Raw genomic sequence first — 16,188 nt, 5'->3', positions numbered from 1 at the left:
GCCAAGTGAAAAAAAAAAAAGAGAACTCTTGAATGTTTATAAATTGTGAAGAGCAACACAGGAGAGAAAGAGAAGGAAGGATAGGTTAAGAGAATGTCTAAAGAAAAAGATGGAATGAAAATATTTTCTTGGTGTTAATTCTAAACATGAAATTTTAAAATAGGCCTAATAATACCTGACCCCTCTGAAGTGTGATGCACTTGAGATGCTGAAGTAAGATGCACTTGAGATTGCATTGACTTCATAGGTTAATGAGTCTCTGGATTAAGTTTTCTTTTTCTTGTTTCATGTTTCCTCTCCTTTTCTGTTCTCTTGTCCTACTTCTTATCTTCTCTCCACCCCTTTACCCATATTTTTCATCCTTCTTTTCCTCTTCCATTCCTTCCTTTTTGCCTTCCCTCTCTTCCTTCTTCTCTTCCTCCTTTCTTCCTATTCTCTTTCTTCCATCTCTCCCTCTCTCTATGTTTTTCTACCTTTTAAAAAATGTTTATTTATTTTGAGAGAGAGAAAGAGAGAGAGAGAGAGAGAGGAGAGAGTACAAGCCAGGGAAAGGCAGAGAGAGGGACTCCGAAGCAGACTCTGTGCTGTCAGCTAGACCCTGATGCAGGGCACGATCCCATGAACTGTGAGATCATGACCTGAGCCCATATCAAGAGTTGGACACTTAACCGACTGAGCCACACAGGCACCCCATTTTGTTACCCTTTATTCTTCCTTTCTTACTTCCTCCCTTCTTTTTAAAATTTCCTTTCTCCATCAATCCATCATATGAGAAGAATATTGTGCTATTGCCAAAAATAATATAGAAGAACAAGAGAACCATTTCTTAATCTCCGTTCATTCTCTGTTCATTTGGGAGGACATGATTGGAAACAGTGTGTAGCCTAGAGCTGAAGTGTCTTGAGGGCTAAAGAGACATTTTTAGAGTCCTGGATCTGCCACTGGCTGTCTTGTGACTTTATCCTCAGGAACCTTAGTTTCTTCATCTAATGAGTAGGGATAATAATAGCACCTTCTCTGTGGGATAGGCATGAGGAATACATGAGATAATGCTGTATATAAAACCTTAAAGAAATGTCAGTTATACTATTAAATATTATATAATGAAACCTTCTGGATCTTCACTACTAGAGTAAGATGCTTCATCTTATATCTGCTTAGAATGCTCAGTTCATCCTCTTTACTTCTACTACAACATCATTTTATCCTTGTATTCTCTTCTCCTGTATGTGCAGTGTGTTATATTCCTCTTTAAGGAAACAGTGCTTCATAATCGTGTATGAATTAGGATACTTTCAGCTATAAACAAAAATCAAATTAGAGTAGTTTAAACATTGATAAAGCTTTATAATACATCCTAAAGAAGAGTTAGAAGGTAGGGGTTTCCAGTTTAGCTATTCCAATGGTGCAAGGTGTCCTCAACAGGAACATAGATGTTCCCATCACTTCCCTTTGCCATCTGCAGCCTGTTGGCATTCATCCAAGACATGTCCCCTCATGATATCAAGATGGCTGCTGTAATGCTAGCCCCCGACTTCTCACACAAGTTTGTCCAGAAGAAAACAAGTTTCTTCTCACCTATCTCTTAATTTTTTTTAATGTTTATTTATTTTTGAGAGAGAGATAGCATGAGCAGGGGAGGGGCAGATAGAGAGAGGGATAGAGGATCCAAAACAGGCTCTGTGCTGACATCAGAGAGCCCAATGTTGGGCTCAAACTCACAAACCATGAGATCATGACCGGAGCTGAAGTTGGATGCTTAACTGAGCCACCCAGGTGCCCCATCACCTATCTCTTTTTAAAAGAAAGCAAAACTTTGTATAGAAACTTCCAATGGATTTTCCTTTTTCTTGCCTCATTGGCCAGGGTTGCATCACATGGCCTTGCTTAAATCAAGCTTGTCAAAAGGAATAGAATTGTTGGCTTGAACTGATTAATATTCATTTCTTGGGCCTAGCCTGGAGCCATCTTCCTTGAGAACATAAGAAGATTAACATGAAGGGCACCTGAGTGGCTCAGTTGGTTAAGTGCCCAACTTCCGCCCAGGTAATGATCTCCCAGTTTGGAGTTCAAGCTCTGCGTGGGGCTCTCTGCTGTTAGTGCAGAGTCTGCTTCATATCCTCTGTCCCCTCTCTCTCTACCCCTCCCCTGCTCTTAAGCACTCTCTCTCTCTCTCTCAAAAAATAAACATCAAAAAGAAAGAAGATTAACATGAAAAAATCAGAGATTCTCCATTAAAAATGAAGGAAACAGAGTTGGAGTTTAACTATACAACCAGGAATGTCTGCTATAATTCACATTTGTATCTCAAACTCTAGCAGACTGCCACCCACATATTAGGTCTTTTCCAATAGTTGTGGCAAGAAAACCCCATTATTTCTTGTACTTCCAACTGCCTACTCAAAATCTCCACTTGGATTGCCATCAAACTACCAAGAGGTAGGCAAGAGAAATGGCACAGATTCTGCCTCACAATCCTCAGAAGGAACCAACCCTACAGAAACCTGGACTCAGACTTCCAGCCTTCAGAACTGTGAGACAATAAATTTCTGTTGTTTAAGCCACTGGTTTGTGGTACATTGTTACAGCAGCCCTAGTAAAACAGTAGACTTTTCATTGCCTACTAGGTAAAATCTCTGTTCCTTATCATGATGTACAGGGTCATCCAGGATCCAGTTCTGACCTGTTTCCTAGCATCTCCCACCATTCTGTTCTCTAGACCCTTTTCAGAGTTCTTGTGATATGACCTTAGGTGTGGCACGTGTTCCTTCATTTCTGCCCACATCACATTCTCTCTTTCAGAGTCAGCTCAACTGTCATCTTTTTGGAGAGGCCTTTCCAATCCTGTCTCCCAGAGGGAGTTTCTTCTCTTCTGTTTTCCCCTTGTACTGTGTGCAAACCTCAGGTGAAGCACTATTCCATTGAATTACTTTTGTCTTTGTTTTATGACTGGATCTGTCTGTCTAGACTGCAAGAACATTCAGAGAGTAAATGGCTTCCTATTCACTTTTTTTTCCTTTTAGTGTCACAGTCAGGGAGGTGGCTTATGAGATACAACAATCTTTGCTGGGGTGTTACTAATCAGCTGAGGAGTTGAATATGATCCAGTTGAAAGTGGGTGGAGTAAGGGTGGTAAGAACTTGGTTTTACGTTTACTCTGCTGCTAACTTGCTGGGTTATCTTGGGCAGATTCCTTAACCATTCTGGGCCTCTGCATTCCTACCTTCAGAGTGAAGTGGCTGATCAGATGCCTTCTAACGATTCCTTAGTGGTGGCCTATGGGAAACTCCCCCCAAAGATACTCTTTTGTGGGATTTTCAGAGGAAGCCAGACCAAAATTGTAAATACTGAATGAAAGAATTTCAGGCAGACTCAAGTCAAAGAGCAATGCTTCCTAACTGAAGGATCTGTTCAAGTCTCCACTTGTTCCCATGGAGCCAGCCCTTTCTTTTGCCCCCTGGCAAGTGTGACTGCAACCTAAGTTCACAATGGCTGGGAATTAAGTTTTAGTTTAAGTTTTATAACTAGACTTTTTAGGACCACCTTCTCTTTTTCTGGCATGGATTTCAGGGGCAGTTAAAAGGAGGCTACTTAAGGAAATGGAATAACTTCCAACAAGATACCTGCAAAACCTGAATGGGAAAACCCCCCAGGGTAGAAGGTGGAGCTTCCTATTGCACTCAGGTTCCTCCTCCTTTCTCAGCACCTGAAATCTCTCCCAGAGCAATAAAAGGCTTATTTGGTGAGAGGATGATTTTTCCATTGTGGAGCCAACTGAGCTCTGTGTCCCTAGTGGAGAAACAGCTTTGGACTGCTGGTGAGCCTAATTTTGTGATAGAAAAAGACAACAATCTTTATTTTTGCAATGGAACCAAATTGAATTGTTTTCAGATTAGGTCTCACATGGGAAATTCTGTTTTTGCCCTTTGTGAAAGCTGCTCTTGAATACTGAGAATCAACTGAGGGTTGATGGGGGGTGGGGGGGAGGGGAAAGTGGGTGATGGCCATTGAGGAGGGCACCTGTTGGGATGAGCAGTGGGTGTTGTATGGAAACCAATTTGACAATAAATTTCATAAAAATAAAAAAAGAAATAAAATTAAAAAAAGCAAGCAAGCAAGCAAGCAAGCAAGCTCCCTTTACTTCAACACTATTCTCGGAGAGATCCATATCCTGACAGCCTGGAACAGTTATAGAAAGTGTTCCCATGGTCTTTGTAACTGGTTTGTCTGAGGTATTTTGTATAGTATTTGATTCACAACTTGTTAGCTTGTGCAAATTGTTTGGTGTCCATGCTACATGGTGGTCTTGATGTAAAATGTGTATAATGATGCCTTATTACCTCTTACATTTTACTTCTTTTTTTTTAATTTTTTTAAATTTTTTTTAAATTTTTTTTTTCAACGTTTTTTATTTATTTTTGGGACAGAGAGAGACATAGCATGAACGGGGGAGGGGCAGAGAGAGAGGGAGACACAGAATTGGAAACAGGCTCCAAGCCATCAGCCCAGAGCCTGACGTGGGGCTCGAACTCACAGACCGCGAGATCGTGACCTGGCTGAAGTCGGACGCTTAACCGACTGCGCCACCCAGGCGCCCCTCTTACATTTTACTTCTAACAAAACCATTCATTTATCTCATGTAAAGTCTTCAAGTCAGTGATGTTACCCCTGGTTTTCAGGTCTACAATTTGTTCAAATAAAATTTGACTTCAGTTTTGCAGAAGAACACTTACTTAATTGACTTCAGAGGGGGAAAAAAACCCCATTGAACTGTACATTGTCATAGGTCTGGTAGTCACAAACTTGGGTTCCTCAAAGGCTTTTGAGTAATAATAATTCAATAATGATTCTAGTGACATTTCTTTCTAGGTCATACTGTATTCTTTTTCTTTATATTTGCAATTTCACTCCCTGCACCCCCTTGAATAACCAAGGAAGCTGATGTTATCGCATCTACCTACCAGATAAGAAAATTATAACTTGAGGAGAATGAGCAATGGTTCCAAGGTCACCCAGTGGCAAAAAAAAAAAAAAAAAAAAAATAGAGTCAATACCTAGATCTCCTGACTCTATATCCAGTGCTGTTTCCACTACAGGAGTTAACCATGTCTTGGAGTTGTTTAATTAAGTTCAATTATGATAACTGACTTAATATTTTACGTTAACCCAGAGTAAAAAACATATTAGATGACTGCTATTAGCCAGGCTTTCTGATATATGTTGTTTAACTCCCAACCCCTGTCTGGAAGAAGCCCACAATTGAGTAGTCAAGATAAGATTCCTGCAGAAATAGACCCAGCACAAAGCAGAATGTAGATAGCTCAGGGGTAAGCAAGTGCTCAGATCAAGAAGGGCCTTTGAATGTGTAGCTAAGGAGTTTGGAATTTATTGGCAGGCCATGGGGAACCACAGAGAGTCTTTGTTGAGTGTCCTTAATAAGATTTTCTTAAACAAAACAAAACACAACAAATCACAAGCAACAACAACAAAAACATGGGAAGAATTGAGAGCAAGAATTTGCATCTCTGCTCCCCCCAACTCAAGAAAACTGGAGGAGGCCAAGCAAGATGCAAGGGTCTTTTCAAGTCACAGTGAATGAGAGAGAACTGGGACTCCCACCCAGTTCACGGGCATCCTCTCCCATTTCCTTTCCTTAATTTCTAGTGTGCAGACAAGGTAGAAGTTGGCTGGGCAGGAAGAACTGATGGGCCACACTTCCTTTCCCTTCTTCTCTGGGCCATTGCGTTCAAGTCTGCTGGCTCTTAGAGTCAATTATAACCATTCCTCTTTTCTTCCTGGCCCTTTGACAGTTGCCTTATCTGTGTAACTTGTTTTGGGTGGTTAAGCAGACCTGATACACGTAGTGTCTTTTTTTTTTTTTTAATTTTTTTAACGTTTATTTATTTTTGAGACAGAGAGAGACAGAGCATGAACGGGGGAGGGGCAGAGAGAGAGGGAGACACAGAACCGGAAGCAGGCTCCAGGCTCTGAGCCATCAGCCAGAGCCCGACACGGGGCTTGAACTCACGGACTGCGAGATCGTGACCTGAGCTGAAGTCGGATGCCCAACCGACTGAGCCACCCAGGCGCCCCTACACGTAGTGTCTTGAAATGGCTCTGCTTGCAGTGCTTTGCTCTCTCCTCCTCCGTTGTCACCACATAAGCATGTCCAGGTTAGCTCAGAGTGAGACAGCACTGCAAAACTGAACTGCAGAGAGGGCCAGTACAGGGTAGAGGGGAGAACTGGGGCTGTCATTGCAATTTAAGAGCATTTAACTATCCCCACACCTACTCTTTATACAACATCATGCTATTTTTCTGTAGTATCTATGCTGAATCCCATCCATGTCGAGGGTTATGTGTACGAGTTTGATCCTAGTTATACCCCCCCCTTTAAGTACAGTCCTGATATCACCTCCTTCAGGAGACTCTGAACACTTCTAAATCATACTAGTTGTTCTTTCCTCTGGGCACCTAAAGCAAGTAAAAATGAAGACTCTGACTAGTACACTGTCTTTCAATAGACTGTTTTGCTTGAATGGCTTCTTCAAGCAAATATGTAGCAGACAGGGATTCTAGGGAAGAGGCAGAGAGAGCGTTTGGGGGACCCAAGTAGCCAGATACTCCTAAAGTAGTGAAGAATCCCCCATAGACACCTAGAGCCTCTCCAAAGTTGAGTTCTTAGGAACTCCAGGAAAAGCCATTGTCCAGCCAGGCAGCATGGAGATGAGGCCCGAGAGACTCATGCAGAGGGCAGAGGGTGAGAGAAGAAATTGTGGGCAGATATTTGCTAAGAGGGAACTTGAATTTGTGGACAAGCAGGGCACTGTGTCATTGTCAAAACAATAATACATACAGCTCTCTTTCACTGGTCACCTACTTTGTGCCTTTCCAGTAGACACTATAACTCGCATTTAACAGATGAAGAACCTGAGGCTTAGTAGGGAAGTGATTTACCCAAGATCAAAAAGCTGGTAAGCAGAAGAAATACAATGCAAACCCAGGCCTGCTTAACTCAGAGCCCGACACTTTTCTGCTCTATTTCCAAGCTATATTAGGAAGCTGAGAAACTACCTCATCTAATTAGGCTAGGCTTTCCCCCAGGGGGTCAAACCATGGGGCAGAGTTTCTGGTGGGAAAGGAAATTGTGGAGAAGGGTCCTTGGAGAACTTGTCTGTCATCCCATGGACAGAAGTGTACCTGGTTCCTCATGTTCCACTTTCTGATGTCTCAGCTGGCTATAGCATTGGCTGCTAGAACACAGTGGTACTTGCTGGGGAGGGCATCAGAGATTCTAGCTCTGGCTTTACTGTATGATTCACAAACTTCCCTTGATTAGAGTTACTTTAACTATAAAATGAGGGATTTGGGCAACAATCAGTTCAAAACACAACAATTTGGCATCTACTAGGGCGAGTGGATGAATGAGGGTGAAGAGAGACCCTCACCAGAGAGGGGTGAGTCCCGACTTCCAAGGAGCACATGGTCCACTGTGGGCAAAAGCTCAGGCCCGGGTTCCTTTGACACAAGTCAAGCTGTAGTGAGAGCTATGGCAGAGGCGTGACCAAACTGTGGGGGCGTCAAAGAAGGAAAGACCTGGAGGGAAGGCTGGAGGGCAAGGTGGCAGCAGGTAGGAAGTTGACAGACAGGAGGCATCAGGAATGAGTGGTGTTTATAAAGAGAGATAAGGGTCTCATTTCATGTAAGTATCTCTAGAGTCTGTTAGAGTGCCCATGACAGTTCTCGATGACTGCTTACTGACTGAAGAAAGGAGGGTGAATAAATGAACAGCCATTGCTGCCACAGACATGATAGTTTCCATTGTTTATAGGTTCTGCAGGGCAGCAAAAAAAAAAAAAAAGTATTTTTTTCTGTTTTATGATATGGCCAACCAATCTGACATACATGGAAAAACACTGTACTCTTATTTTTCCTTTGGAGTTTAAGAGCAATGCTTATTATAAACATTTGGAATTGTGGGGAAATTATAAAGGTGTGACGAATCTTATCACCCAAAGATGATCAGTCTTAACATTTGGTATGTATATTCTCCCAATCCACCTTCCCAGTGCTTACACACACACACACACACACACACACACACACACACACTTTCTTTTTATCCATACATAGAATGAAAATATGTTCAGACAAGAAACAAAATGAGAGAATGTAGATTGAGTAGTCTCATTTGACTTTTATATGAAAGTGGAACCCATGGTAAAATCAGAAAGGGCATAATATGGCATTTTAGGCTAATGCTCAAAATATGAAAATCATTTCCTTTTTTCCCAAATATTCATTAACCAACTCCCTACCATATACAAGTCCGTGTACAAAGTACTTCCCACTGTATTAACCTTTTTTAAAAAGTTTATTTATTTATTTTGAGAGAAAGAGAGGGCAGGGGCAGAGAGAGAGAGAGAGAGAGAGAGAGGGAGAGAGAATCCCAACCAGGCTCTGCATTGTCAGCTCAGAGCCCCATGTGGGGCTCAAGCCCATGAACCATGAGATCATGAGCTGAGGCGAAACTGAGAGTTGGATGCTTAAGCAATTGAGCCACCCAGACACCCCATTACTAACATTTTTAAATATCACCACAATTTTGCAAATTTTGGGTGATGCTGTCTCCATTTTAAAGAAGTGGTTTAGAAAGTTGCCAAATTTACTCAATGGAAACCCAAGTTTGTCCAACTGAAAGCCAAGTGCTTGAAGAGCTTTCAAGAATGTTAGAAGTGGTGTTCCAGAGGTCTCTACACAGGACTGAGAACCAGACTTCTATGTCATAGGATCCTTCCATGAGTTTTCTGTAGAAGTGGGCTGCTCCAGCCAGAGGTTGGCTGCTATGCCTGTTAATGTCCCTGGGCTTACAACTCTGACAGCATTGGCCATCTGAGTTGCTGCAAAGTGTCCTGGTCGACAATCCCTCACATATTCTTGCCAATAGACTGCATCATTTGCCAGCTACATGAGTGACCCATCTTAGATCTGCAACCCAGCAAGATTTTAGATCAGTATAGATCAGCTATCAACCAACTGCAATCACAAGAGAAACCCAATGGGAGAATGAACCAGCTGAGTCCATTCAACTCATGGGATCATGAAAGATAATAATAAACTGCTTTTTTATTTGGGGGAAGTTTTGTCACACAGCAATAGATTATCATAGCAGTGACATTGAGTTGGGCGGAAATTCAGACCTAAAGGAAGTTTTTTAGGAAATTTTTTCCAGTAAGTGCATTATTGGCTTTCAAATAAATTCATATGTGGGAAAGGTTGTTTTTGACTATTATACAACTGGCCACTTCCATTAAATGTTGGCACTAAGGGAGTTTTCTGTATATATATTGGCAAGAGGCTCTGTGGACAGACATTTCAATAGATTAAGGCTTCAAAAAACCATTAGTGTATTTAAAAAAGGGAAAAACATGGTGTCCAGAGCCAAGTAGCGTATAAATATTCCTGAAAAAAAAAAAAACACAGGAAAAAATATTTAGAAAATTTTTTTGAGAATAGATTAGGCTAATGAGTAACTTCAATACAGGGTTTTAGCAAGTTAAACTTGTCAGTCTCTTCTAACTTTCTTATATGATAACATTCTGGGCCAGTAGATTCAGAGGAAGCAGACTTGCATTCCTGAACTAATTTGCTTTTGCCCATGGTATATTACTCTTTTAAAGAGTAATATGGCTTAAGCAGACTAATGTCATAATTAGGGTTTGTATGGATACTCTTTATTGAGATTCTGTGAGTTTTTACTTTTTCTTTCAGGTTCTGAAAGTAATTTCTTGACTTCATGCAGAAATTTGAAAGTTTGTTTTAATGATCTGGAATATTTAAAGCCACCTTTGAAGGCTTGTTAGAATCCTCCTGTGAAAGTCAGCCTAGAGATGTGTATGTGTGTGTGTGTGTGTGTGTGTGTGTGTGAGAGAGAGAGAGAGAGAGAGAGAGAGAGAGAGACAGAGAGAGATTCGGCGGGGGGCATGAAGAAGAAGAGGACTCAATGATGACTTCTAGAATTCTAACTTACACATTTGTTTGGATAGTGCTATTGTCTAAAATAGGGAGCTCTGGAAGGTCAGGACTGAGTGAAAATCTCATGAATCTGATTTTAGAGAATTGTCAATTTTCAGATTTTGGCTGGGGAAGAGACTAAGAGTGGTGATATATTTGCCAAAGAGAATGACTAGGAAAGTTGTATAGAACATGTATGCAAATGCTGTATTAGTTTACCAGGACTGTCATCACAAAGTGCCACACACTTTGCGTACGGTTTAAACAACAGACATTTATTATCTCAATAGTTCTGGAGGCCAGAAGTCTGAATTCAAGGTGTTGGCTGGCTTGGTTCTTTTGCACAGCTCTGAAGGAGAATCATTTCCAGACTTTTCTGGTAGGTGGTTCCTTGGCTTATGGTATCATAACTACAGTCTTCTCATGTCAGTCTTCCTATGTGTGTCTGCTTTCAAATTTCTCTTTCTTATGAGGACACCATTTATATTGGATGAGAACTCATTCTAATGACCTCATTTTAATTTTATTACTTCTGTATAGACCCTCATTTTCTAAGGTACTGGGGTTTAGAACACCAACATATGAATTTTGGAAGGAGGAGTACATTTAATCCATAGCAAACATCAAGCTTGTTATTCTAACTTAGATTGTATGTTTACTTGGGAGTAGCTTATTTGGGAGTTAATAAAGATCAGATGAAGAAATGTAATCCCCTTCAACCATTCCTACTGCTGCTACCCATTTCTGCCACATGTGAGTTTGAGGTGACTTCAAGATATTCAAAAGGACCTTTTTAAAATATATATTTTTGTGTCTGCCTAACACCACATATTGGATGAGTCCATTTATATTATATGTTCTGAATAGGCAAATCCATACAGACAAATCAGTGGTTGTCTAGGACTGGAGCTGGCAATGGGAAGTGGACCCACTGTAAGTGGGTACAGAATTTCTTCTCGGGGTGACAAAAATATTCTAAAATTTGATTATGTTGGGTGAACTGCATAGTTTCTGAATCATATCTCCATAAAGCTGTTACAAAAAAGCACATGTTAAGTCAGCAGTTGGATGTAAGGGTGCTTGAGTGGATTTCAAAGTCCTAAGATTTTCAGTCATGTGATTCTAAGACCCTATCTTCCTTTAACTCCCTGGATCTGTTTTATTCTTTGTAAAATGATATTAGAGTCTTTGATAGTTGATCCCTCTATGATTCAGTTAAAAACATCACCTAATATCCTTCTTTTACCTGCAGACTAGCAGACTAGACTAGGGAAGACTCACTTAGAGCATGGGCTCTGGAGCAACAGACCTCAATTTGCATCCAGCTCTCCCATATGGTAGTTCTGCAACTTTGGGCAAATTCTGTACTTCTCTGAAGTGTGATCTCCAAATAGGAGTATGGGATGGGAATGATATAATAATTATTTTCTCACAGGCCTATCAAGAGGGCCTAATGTGATGATATTCTAAAGGGCTTAACAAGCATCTGGCACACGGTCAGTCCTATTATTACCATCAGCATGAATTTCCCAAGATCAAGACGAATGCCTCTACCAAAATGAGCCAGATAATTCTTTTTTAACAGGAGTTAAGTTGTCCTCTCACATTGGATGCTCTATCAGTTACACATCCTACACAATTTTTAATTTTTAAATAATTTGACACAGTAGCATCTGTGTTAGTCCAGAACATATTTTCCTCACCCTGCTCCCGCAGTCTGGTAAGATCTTTGTGTTATCAAATAATCAGTTTGCCTCTGTTTTCAAGAGGCACCAAATGTTGTGTAGAATGTGACAAATCTGTGATCATTAACAGCAATGTTGATGAATGCAAATACATCTCTTTAATATTTATTGAGCACCTACTTTGTTCAAGACAATATGCCAAGCACAGAGAAGGGCATGAAAACGAGCTATATAAGGGTGATACTACTCTCAAGAATCCCATGAATCAGTGAGGCATATACTCCCAGGTATACAGTCATGTATCAAATATTTTCTGAGCTTATGAGGGAGCTGGAAGGATTTACCTGTAACTGATAGGTGTATGAACTGGGTGCTGATGACGCTGGAAGAAGGGAATGATTAACTCAATGTGGAGATGACATAGTGCCAGATGGCGAGGTGGAAGAGGGACATTCTGGACTGAAATTGGGAAACGCGGTGAACTTCTCACTATTATGCAAACAAATCATGCCGATTTATGACTTGCATTTCTGATTTGGAGACCAGGGCAGGATTCATGTCTAGGTGGAGGTGCTTCTGAAATGAACAGCGGGATTTGGAGATTTCGTGTAGGGACCAGGGAGGGTGATCACAGGCAGCGAACCTGGGGTTGGGTTATAAAAGGTCTTCATGCTAAGAGAAGACAAGAAAAACTCTTAAAGGGGAATGACAAGCCCAGATTTATGCATAAGAGTAACAGTGTGTGTGTGTGTGTGTGTGTGTGTGTGTGCATGTGTATGTGCACGTTTACATACGTACGCGCTGTAGATATAACACACAAGCTGTTTTTTTCTTTTTTGCTTGATTTTTATATGCATTGATCAAGAAATTGCTTTTTTTTTTCAGTACTGAGCAACACCAAACAGCATGTAGTTTCAACATCAAGCTCACTGCTGACTCATTTGTCTCTCAGCAACTGAGACTTTTCATTGTCAATAACATTAATTACATCTATCATTCATTCTAAAATGACCCTTATTATTTCTCCTCCTTATACCATTCTCTCCACATGGGCTAGCATTTGGGTGGCTGGAGATCAGTGACGTCAGGCCTGAGATTTCACCATCTGGCCATCAGAGCTCTGGAAGTACAAGTCAGACTCTCGGGCTCTCCTGTGGCTCTGCCTCCCACCTTAGATGCCCAAACTGAATTGGTGAGCCATTCTCTGCTCTCAAGATGCAGAGAAGTATATTTGCTGTTTACCAAATAATTTTTCATTTCAAAGGTTTGGGGCAAGGTTTGTAGAAAAAAGAGAGTTGGAAGGAACAAGTCTTATGTTATCATTGAAAGAGACTGGACCCTGAGATCCAAAGGCCCAAATCTGAATCCCAGACCTGGGATTTTCTTTTCTGGGTAACTTGAGCAAATCTCACTTATTTTCTGGGTAACTTGAGCAAATCTCTTGCCTGTTCTGAGTCTAAGCTTCCTCCTCCTCTCCCAAATGAAGATGGTAATTTTACCTTATAGGGTTGCTGAGGGTTGAGCATGAGATTCTGTATGTAAAGCAGGCAATCAGGACCCTGGCTCAAGGTTGGCCTCTGTTCTAGAAGTCCCGAGATAAGTGACAGCTATGGTCTTTCACCTTCTGCAGGCTTTAGAAAGTCAGTGTATAAAGGGGGAAAATAGATTAAAATCCACCCTTGAAGATTTAAACAGGATAGCCTCGATGGTTTTATGCCGACAATGAGATTGCTTCTGGTTAGTGGACTACGTAAACAAAAGAACAGGTAGATAAACATATATTTGAACTTTGCAATCATATTTATCATAGAACAACATGCTCATTGCATTAGAAATATATCAGAACCCAGAACCCCTGAGAGAATGGGAATGGGCCCATACCCAGGCCTGGCTTCCTCGGTGTGCATCCTGTGTGGTTACGCAGAGTCTCCTGCTGGAAGGCTCCCGTGCTCTGCTGTTACCATCTTGAAAATATTAATAATTTTTGAACAAGGGGCCTCTCAATTTTATTTTCCTCTAGGCCCCACAAATTACGTAGTCAGTGCTGGTCACATCTTCGCATTATCATTTCCTTCACTCCTTCTCACTTCTATTTGGTACAGTTGAATTCACATAAGATAAATGTTTATATGATATGTCACCGTAGCAGTGTAACTATTGTATGAAGCACCTCAGTGCATGCTAAAGTGCCCCCTGGGACATTGGTATAATTGTCCCCACTGGAAAGACGTGTAATTCGTTCAAGGTCACACCATCCGTAAGCGTTCTGATCCCGACTGGTATATCTGCCTACTGTTGCTACTATATCATGATGAATGAGGAAAAACATGAAAAGCAATTCCAGTTCAAAATTAACACAGAGCAACAAATACCCAACAGGAGGATATTTGGACTAAACCGATAGGCCGGGCCACCCTGGACACAGCAACACATAATTTATTTATGTTCAATTTCCCCAGTTATGTGCTTTCTTCCTGACATACAGTCTGTGGGGTTTTACTCATCATTGTATTCCCAGCACAGTGCTTGGCATATAGAAGGTGCTTAATAAATATTTGTTGAACGGAGAATCTTCCTGCCATGTTCTTCTTCACTCAGCATTAATGTGGCCTTCCTTTTTGTAGACTCATACCTTTGTGCTTCTCTTTTTGAAGACCTGTCTGTTTGACATGAGAATATTCTTTAGCCACTTAATGTCTGATCTATGAAGCAAAAGGGCCCACAAGCATAACAAACAAATAAAAACTTTGATGACAACTCTTTTCATGTAAAACGTGGCTGTTCTATTGTGCATTTTAATGCTGTTGGAACATTCCAGTTAGCATTTTCATTCTCCACTGCCTGGGAGTGCCTTGAAAAAGGCTTTGGGAGGGAAGGCTCCTCTTCCAGGTTGCTGTATATATACATTTAGAGCCACTTTATTGAGGTATAATTGACATAGAAAAAGCTGTACATACCTAATGTATACAATTGGATAGTCTGGAGATAAATATACACCCATGAAACTATCATCACGGTCTATGCAATAAGCATCCAGCCCTCCAGAGTGTTTCCTCCTACCCTCTTTGTTTGTTATGATTATGATTATTCTTGGCATGATAAGAAAACTTAACATCAGATCTATCCTTTTAGCAAATGTTAAAGTACATAATACAGTATTGTTAACTATGCTGTTTTTCCCCAAGCTATCAGTGTCTCCCCACCACCCTGGGGACTAACATACCCCCTCAGTGTCATTCTTCACTCGTACCTTACTTGGCCCCATAGTCAATGTGTCACGAGGGGCTACTGACTTTTCCTCTTGAATTTCTAAACACTACCCTTCCTCGTCATGAACCACTCCTCTAGCTTGGACCTCACTTGTCTCCTTTCTGGAAGGATCCAACGTCTTCCTGGCGGGACTCTTCGCCTCTTTACAGCACCCCCACCACATAGTACTGTCGGAGAGGCCTGTCCAATCCAGGGCAGAGACCACCCCTAGGCAGCGGACACCCGGAGGTGTGTTTCCTCAGCACCCTCCCCGTAGCTGGGGCAAGGAGTCCTTTTCTCCCGCGGGGAGGATCAGAAGCGCATCTCTACCTGTATCTCACTTCCCTCCTTTTGCTCCATAGAACTTTCGCTCTTTTTTGTGTGTGTTTTTGTGGCTTCCTGCCCTCGTACTTGCTTTTTCAGTGGGAAATGCCCTTTGCTACTGCTTTTTCCCTTTGATCTGATACTTTTGGTTTCTCTTTGTGACCGATGTTAATTGCTGACTCCTCTGGAAGCCCCCACTCACTCTCCCAGGCAGAGTCCCTTCTTCGTGCCTGCGTTCCGCGAACGTTGCTCATCTATACAGCTGATGAACCTGGACTGGATGCCGAAGATGAATGAGACATGGTTCCCGCCCCGACCTACTGAAAAGATGCCCCCCCCCCTTGTGCCCTATCACTACTTCATGCACTATTTTATTATAGCATTTACCAGGTTGCTTATTTCTTCAGCTACTTGATCCTTCATTCGTTCATTCACTGAGCCTTCATCAAGCCCTCGCCTGCCCTGTGCCCAGTGTTCCGAGAAGCACTGGGAACACAATGAACAATAGTCGGGTTTGCTGAGGGATAGAGATTAATCAATGGGTCATGCAAGGCCTGCATAATTCTTGCTTGGGCAAAGGCTATGAGGAAGTTTATGGACCTAGGAGATTTTATAGCAGGATGTTTGATCTGGTCAGGGAGGCCAAGGAGATGGCCAGGAGAAGTGATAACTGTGATACAGCCTGGAGAAGGAAGAGAGGAGAAGCCTTTAGGGCAGAGAACACAGAAAGCACACCAGCCTGGTGGCAGAACCACAGATGGGGAATGAGAAGACATGGAAAAACTTTGATAAGGCTGGAGTCCAAGGAGCCAAGAGAACAGCAAACATGATATTGTTGTGGTTGGTAATGATGATGTGAAAGTTTATTGCCTGCCACTGAAGCTCGGTGGGAGCCATGAGGAGGTTTTGAGCAAGG

The sequence above is a fragment of the Panthera onca genome, chromosome B1 (assembly GCF_046562875.1).
Source record: "Panthera onca isolate mPanOnc1 chromosome B1, mPanOnc1 haplotype 2, whole genome shotgun sequence".
Classification (NCBI taxonomy): Eukaryota; Metazoa; Chordata; class Mammalia; order Carnivora; family Felidae; genus Panthera; species Panthera onca.
Note: the sequence above shows the minus strand (reverse complement) of the source record.